At 41.9% G+C, this 6,420-nt stretch overlaps 1 non-coding gene across 1 annotated transcript; it reads left to right on the top strand.

Annotated features, from left to right (window-relative positions):
* Positions 1 to 1,038: 1,038 nt before the first annotated feature.
* Positions 1,039 to 1,145, top strand: LOC136404619 (U6 spliceosomal RNA). The gene has a single exon (XR_010751340.1). It is a non-coding gene; the product is annotated as a U6 spliceosomal RNA (small nuclear RNA).
* Positions 1,146 to 6,420: the final 5,275 nt, after the last annotated feature.

Here is a 6,420-nt window from a genome sequence, read left to right as displayed (position 1 = left end):
AAGACATGCAGTTGGAAATGGGTGGGACGTGGAGAGCACTGGTCAGGAACAGGGGTCTGGAGGTCAGATGGGTTTGACCCCTAGTTCCGCTCTCAAACAGAATGTGTGACCTTGGCTAAGCAGTTGAAGTTCCCTCAGCCTCTGTGTATCAATCCGAGGAGATTAATCAGAGAACCCGGCTCAAAGGGCTGCTGTGCGGATTGAACAAAATTATGTAGGTGAGGAACTCGGAGATCCCAGATCAAAGCAAATACGGTACTCCATAGCTGGCAGCTGATCCTGTTATTATTATGATCATTATCTTCATTATTGTGGTGGTTGTTGAAAAGGAGGTATTACAATAGTTTAATGACCTCTGGAATGTGCACAATAGCATATTTCAGTGATTTTAGATTTTGTGGCCCAAGTTCAACAGTATAGTGGGTTTTTAGGTAGGGAAGGCTTTCAGTTTCCCTCAGGTAGTATCTCGTAGACAGAGATGTAAATACAGATGTAGGTGTGGGTGTAGCTCTAGGCAGAGAAACGTACAGCTATACTTAATTAAAGCACATATTTTAAAGAATCACGCCGAGTACTAAATAAAACTAGATGTAATATACAGCTACGTGTCACTCTCATGCACAATTATGACCAACGCTCACTTCAAATTAAGTGTTCATTGAGCACACACACGTGCCCAGCACAGTAGTAGGCATTGCAGCAGAGGGATCTGTAAATAAGAACGAGACATGGTTGCTCCCACCAGAAGTCCTGCATTCTGAGGGTGGGAGGAGCAGCCATCTACAAAAATAAAAATAATTTTCCCTAAGGCAGGGAATGACTAATTCCAATGCTGAAGTCTCCCTGGACAAAGCAGCATTTGAGCTGGGTTTTGTTCAGCGAGATCATGAGGAGAGAACAACAAGAGGGTGGGTTCACCTGACCAGGCGGTGGCGCAGTGGATAGAGCGTCGGATTGGGATGCGGAGGAGGACCCAGGTTCAAGACCCCAAGGTCGCCAGCTTGAGTGAGGGCTCATCGGGTTTGAGCAAAACTCACCATGCTCGCTTCGGCAGCACATATACTAAAATTGGAACGATACAGAGAAGATTAGCATGGCCCCTGCGCAAGGATGACACACAAATTCGTGAAGCGTAAAAAAAAAAAAAACACACACACACAAAAAAAAACTCACCAGCTTGAGCCCAAGGTTGCTCTTTCGAGCAAGGGGTCACTCGGTCTGCTGTAGCCCCCCTGTCAAGGCACATATGAGAAATCAATCAGTGAACAACTAAGGAGCCAAAACGAAAAATTGATGATTGATGCCTCTCATCTCTCTCCCTTCCTGTCTGTCTGTGCCTAACAGTCCCTCTCTCTGACTCTCTCTGTCTCTGCCACACACACACACACACACACAAAGAGGGTAGGTTCTATGAGCATCCTGCCTCTTTGTGTGTGTGTGGGGGGGGGAGTAGAGCTATCTGGCTATAAAAATATTTCCTTCTATTTGTGTTAAAAGTATTATCAGACTTTTTCTTTCACCAGGAGGTGAGTGCCTCCAAAGCTATTCCCAAATAATGTTTTCAAGGTCACCCATGGTGTAGAACTTCATCACGTATCAGCACTTCATGGCCCTTTATGGTCAAATAATATTCCATTGCATGGACAAGACCACGTTTTATTTATCCAGTCATCAATTGATGGACATTTGAGTTGTTTGGCTCTTTTCACTATTATGAATAATGCTGCTATGAACATTCACATATAAAATATTTGTAGTAATTTTTTGCAGTTGTATTTTTCTTTGTATTAAATTTATTGTGATGACATTGGTTAATCAGAGTATATAGGTTTCAAGTGCACATTTCTATGATACCTGATATTCATGTTGCATTGTGTGCTCACCACCCAAAGTCAAATCATCTTCTGTCACCATATATTTGACCCCCTTTACTCTTTACCACCCCTTAGCCCCTTCCCTCTGTATAAGTTTTGGTTTAAACACCTGTTTTTTAATTCTTTTTGGTATAAAAGAGTGGAATTGATGGGTCGTGTTACCATTCTGTTTAACTTTTTGAGGAACCATCTAATATATTCTCAACAACCACCAAAGGAACAAAGTTTCTGCTTCCAAAAAAAGAATTGGGATTGCTTCTCACTGGCCCATCTTGGGTCACATGTCCATCTCTGAACCAATAATGTGGAAAGGAAAATGGAATACCATGATTGATGAAGGTGTGTCTACCTCTGCAGGAAGGAGAGTTCTCACCCAAACCATGTGTACTAAGAAGGGCAATAGCCGGTCTCTTCAAAGGAAAATCAAAGTGTGTTAGAAGGGGAAGAAAAGAGACTGGAAGACAAAAACAAGTAGTGTCCAGCTCACCAAGGAAACAAGAAAATAACTGTTTTTGATAACAATGGGAATGTGTGGTGGACATTTGTTGAATACCTAACCTATGTCAGGCACTATTCCAAGTGCTTTACAGAGGACTGGTGTCTTCATTTCACAGATGAGAAAAATGAGAATCAGAGGTCATTTTTCTCATTTACTGAAAATGAGAATCAGTAACTTGCCCAAGGTCACACTGTTAGAAAATGGTTGAGTTGGGACTTGAACCTGAATCTCTCCAATGCCAAAGCTTCTATCCTTTCTTGTATACGATGTTGGTGCTTTAATGACTGAAAAGAATCAGGCATGAAGTAATCTGTCTGACTGCTTGGTGCATGTCTCAAATCAGCATGCTATATACCAAGACTTGCATATTCATGTACACAGATACATCCACACATTGCCCCATGGCATCAACTGAGTGGACATAGCCTTCTACCTCTCACCACACAGCACACGATGCCAAAGTAACGCATCCTTCTTTTTCTCATTCAAATTAAGGACTATGTTCCTTACCAGCCAGTGAATCTCTAAAAAATGGTCACAACTCCAGAATTCCACTTGAGAACCCTCTTCATTGCACAAAGAATGTGGAAATAAAATATCAGCACCAAGGCTTCCCAGGTCTATCAGAAGTGGACCTTCAGCTGTTAAGCCATATTCCTTTTCTTGAACATCAAAACATTTTTTTTCCCTACAGCACTGAATTTGATTCAGCCTCAAAGGATTGTTTTTTCAGAAACGGCAGGGATCGGCCGATCTTTCCATCATCGGGCTATAAGCTCCATCCTGTTGTTAACATGGTACCTTGTCTCCCTCCTCTGTCTGAGCTAGGAACAAGAAGAAACCTGGACAATGGCAGTATTTTTTTTTCCTGCACATTACATCTCAGGGGGTCATTGTCATTTGTCTCCTGCAAATGACCATCCAGCGTCTCCGGGCTCCCTAGTTGCTTGGGAAGAAATGTTACTGCGCAGCTTGTCTCCAGCGATGTTTTCTAATTGCAGCAGAAATCCAATGTTAAGAGAGCTGTCTGGCTAAACAGGAGCATTAGCCCTGTGCATCCACATCAGCACCCCAACAGCTTGAAAGCCTATCTGCTGTTTTTTCATCCTGATGATATTTTGTATAAATATGTACAATAAGAATCAAAATGGATTACCCACAAATCTGAGACTATCATAGTTTCCAGGAAAAAAATCAAGCCTGTTTATTCTCCACTAGACATTTTACAGCTCCTTATTTCTGGAATTTGTGTGTGTGTGTGTGTGTGTGTGTGTGTTCTTTACTTTTCTCTGAAATACTCCTCTTCTTCTCTCCAGTTATCTGAACATATCCTTCAATTGCCTTCTGAGGCCAGCTTACGATGATTTCACTCCCCAGTGGCATGTGACTGTAACCACCATTTGGCCATTAAGCACGAGCCTCCTTTGACATGCATTGCCTGTGTTCTTCAACTGAGTTCTTTTAACTATTCACATTTATTGTCAGGGTCCTGACCTTAGCTTTAACCTTATCCTGAATTAGAAGAAAATGGCTTGTTAGAGGACCAAGCAACTGATTCAGACAACTGAGAATTCTTCCTTCCTTGCCACACCTTCTAACCCCCGCGCATCCCAACCACCCTGCTGGCTATTCTGCATAGCTCCAGAAGATCCAAAGATTGCTCACATCAACTACAGACATCTAATAAAGCTCGTGAGGGTATTGACAATGATTCCATGAATTCTGAGGAGCTAAGTCAAGCAGGAAAGGAATGACAATCAATTAATAAAGACAGTGAATTGCTGATATTAGCCTCGTGTGAGAATAACAGCTTTACCTGACTTAAACCAGGGGATAAAAAAGCATGCCTCTCCGAATAGCTGTCCATGGTTCTGAGTTCCACTGCCCTGGGCAACTAACTTACAACCAATCGTTCATTTCCTTGACCCTTAACTCCCCAACTACAGCTACCACTGACTCCATTAGTGTGCCCTTACCCCAGTGGTCCCCAACCCCTGGGCCGCGGACCGGGACCGGTCCATGGGCCATTTGGTACCGGTCCGCAGAGAAAGAATAAATAACTTACATTATTTCCGTTTTATTTATATTTCAGTCTGAACGATGTTTTATTTTTAAAAAATGACCAAATTCCCTCTGATACATCCGTCTAAGACTCACTCTTGACATTTGTCTCGTAAGTTCGACAATTATATTTTAAAATACCACAGTTTTTACGCCGGTCGCATAATTTTATTTTGTGCATTTATCCGTCCCACCCTAAAGGCCGGTCCATGAAAATATTTTCTGACATTAAACCAGTCCGTGGCCCAAAAAAGATTGGGGACCACTGCCTTACCCCTTACTTAGCCTGGCTTCAACTAAAATGTCTTCTATACAATCTGTGTCCTAGATCAGCTGTCTTGGGAAGCAATGATAGTTAAAAGAATGGAGTCAGACCATTTGGGTTTGAAGCTCAGCTTCAACATTTGAAGGAAGCTACTTAGCACCACCTGTCAACTTGGGATATACAGTGTGTCCATAAAGTCATGGTGCACTTTTGACCGGTCACAGGAAAGCAACAAAAGACGATAGAAATGTGAAATCTGCACCAAATAAAAGGGAAACTCTCCCAGTTTCATACCTATTCAGTGCAGTTTGATGTGGGCTCACGCACAGATTTTTTAGGGCTCCTTAGGTAGCTACCCCTTATAGCCTCTACAGACTTGTCACTGACTGATGGCCTACAAGAACGGGGTTTCTCCACCAAACTGCCGGTTTCCTTCAACTGCTTATCCCACCAAGTAATGTTATTCCTATGTGGTGGCGCTTCGTTATAAACGCGCCGATATTCATGTTGCATTTTGGTCATGGATTCGAATTTAGCAAGCCACAGAACACACTGAACTTTCCTCTGTACCATCCACATCTTGACTGGCATGGCCGTGGGCTGCTCTGCTGTATACATGGTGTTATGTCATCATCTGCACATGCGCACATGCTGCCACATCATCCTACAGAAACTGGGAGGGTTTTCCTTTTATTTGGTGCAGATTTCACATTTCTGTCATCTTTTGTTGCTTTCCTGTGACCGGTCAAAAGTGCACCATGACTTTACGGACACACTGTAGTGCTATATACTTTAGTGGTTCAGAGAATTAAATGAGAAAATCTATGTAAAGACTTTAGCAGAGTCCCTGACATATAGTAAGTTCTCAGTGAATTTAGCCTTTCATTATGATGGCTGTGTCTTAGATCCTTAACTATATGTGAGATACTGAAAGAAAGAAACTGAAGCTTTTCCTTCATGATACCCTCTAGTGGCTATAGAATAACAGGGTGGGCAGAAACTTTGAAGTAACAGACTGTTCAGAGTTGTAAATATTCTGGATTAGTATCTAGCTTGCTAGTCTAAAATAGATGTGCCATAAACAGTGATTGTTGTGCTTATGGCTTATGAAAGGCCGCAAGAAGATTTTACATTTCTGCTCATTTATCACCACCAGTCTGTAAGAGTCAGGAGTAGATACTGAGGACAAACAATAAAGATTTGGTGCTTTATTCTGGGAAGCCCATTTCTCAGGAGGGCTGGATGCATTCTTTCCGATAGGGGATCAATTATTTAAGATGGTTAAGGCCTTAGTCATCAACTTGATTTTTTTTTTTAACAAATGTGTGAATTTCACATAGAGAATGTCAGATGTTACCTCTGCCTCATTAATCTGCCAGTGCAACGTGGGTAACAAAGGTCACAAGGGGACTCAAGAAAGACTATATATGATCTGTCTATAAAAATAGTACCTTTGTAATTATGGGTCAGGTACTATCATTGCATTCAATGCCCAACATGTTGAGTCTAAGCAGTACTCTTGTTCATTACCATCGTTCTGGGAATAAATCTGAAGACTGTCAAAACGACACTTGTAGATTATAACTCATGGAACCATTTCCATGAACCTCTCCCCTCTCCCAAGATACCTTCTCTAGGAGACAGTACTTCGGAGACTAAAGGAATGAATAGTTGTCCTTTGTACTTTAAAGTTTCAGCTGTTTGTTAATGAGGTCCTGATA

Source organism: Saccopteryx leptura, chromosome 4 (assembly GCF_036850995.1).
Source record: "Saccopteryx leptura isolate mSacLep1 chromosome 4, mSacLep1_pri_phased_curated, whole genome shotgun sequence".
NCBI classification, from domain to species: domain Eukaryota; kingdom Metazoa; phylum Chordata; class Mammalia; order Chiroptera; family Emballonuridae; genus Saccopteryx; species Saccopteryx leptura.
Note: the sequence above shows the minus strand (reverse complement) of the source record. Positions and strands in the feature narration are given on the sequence as shown.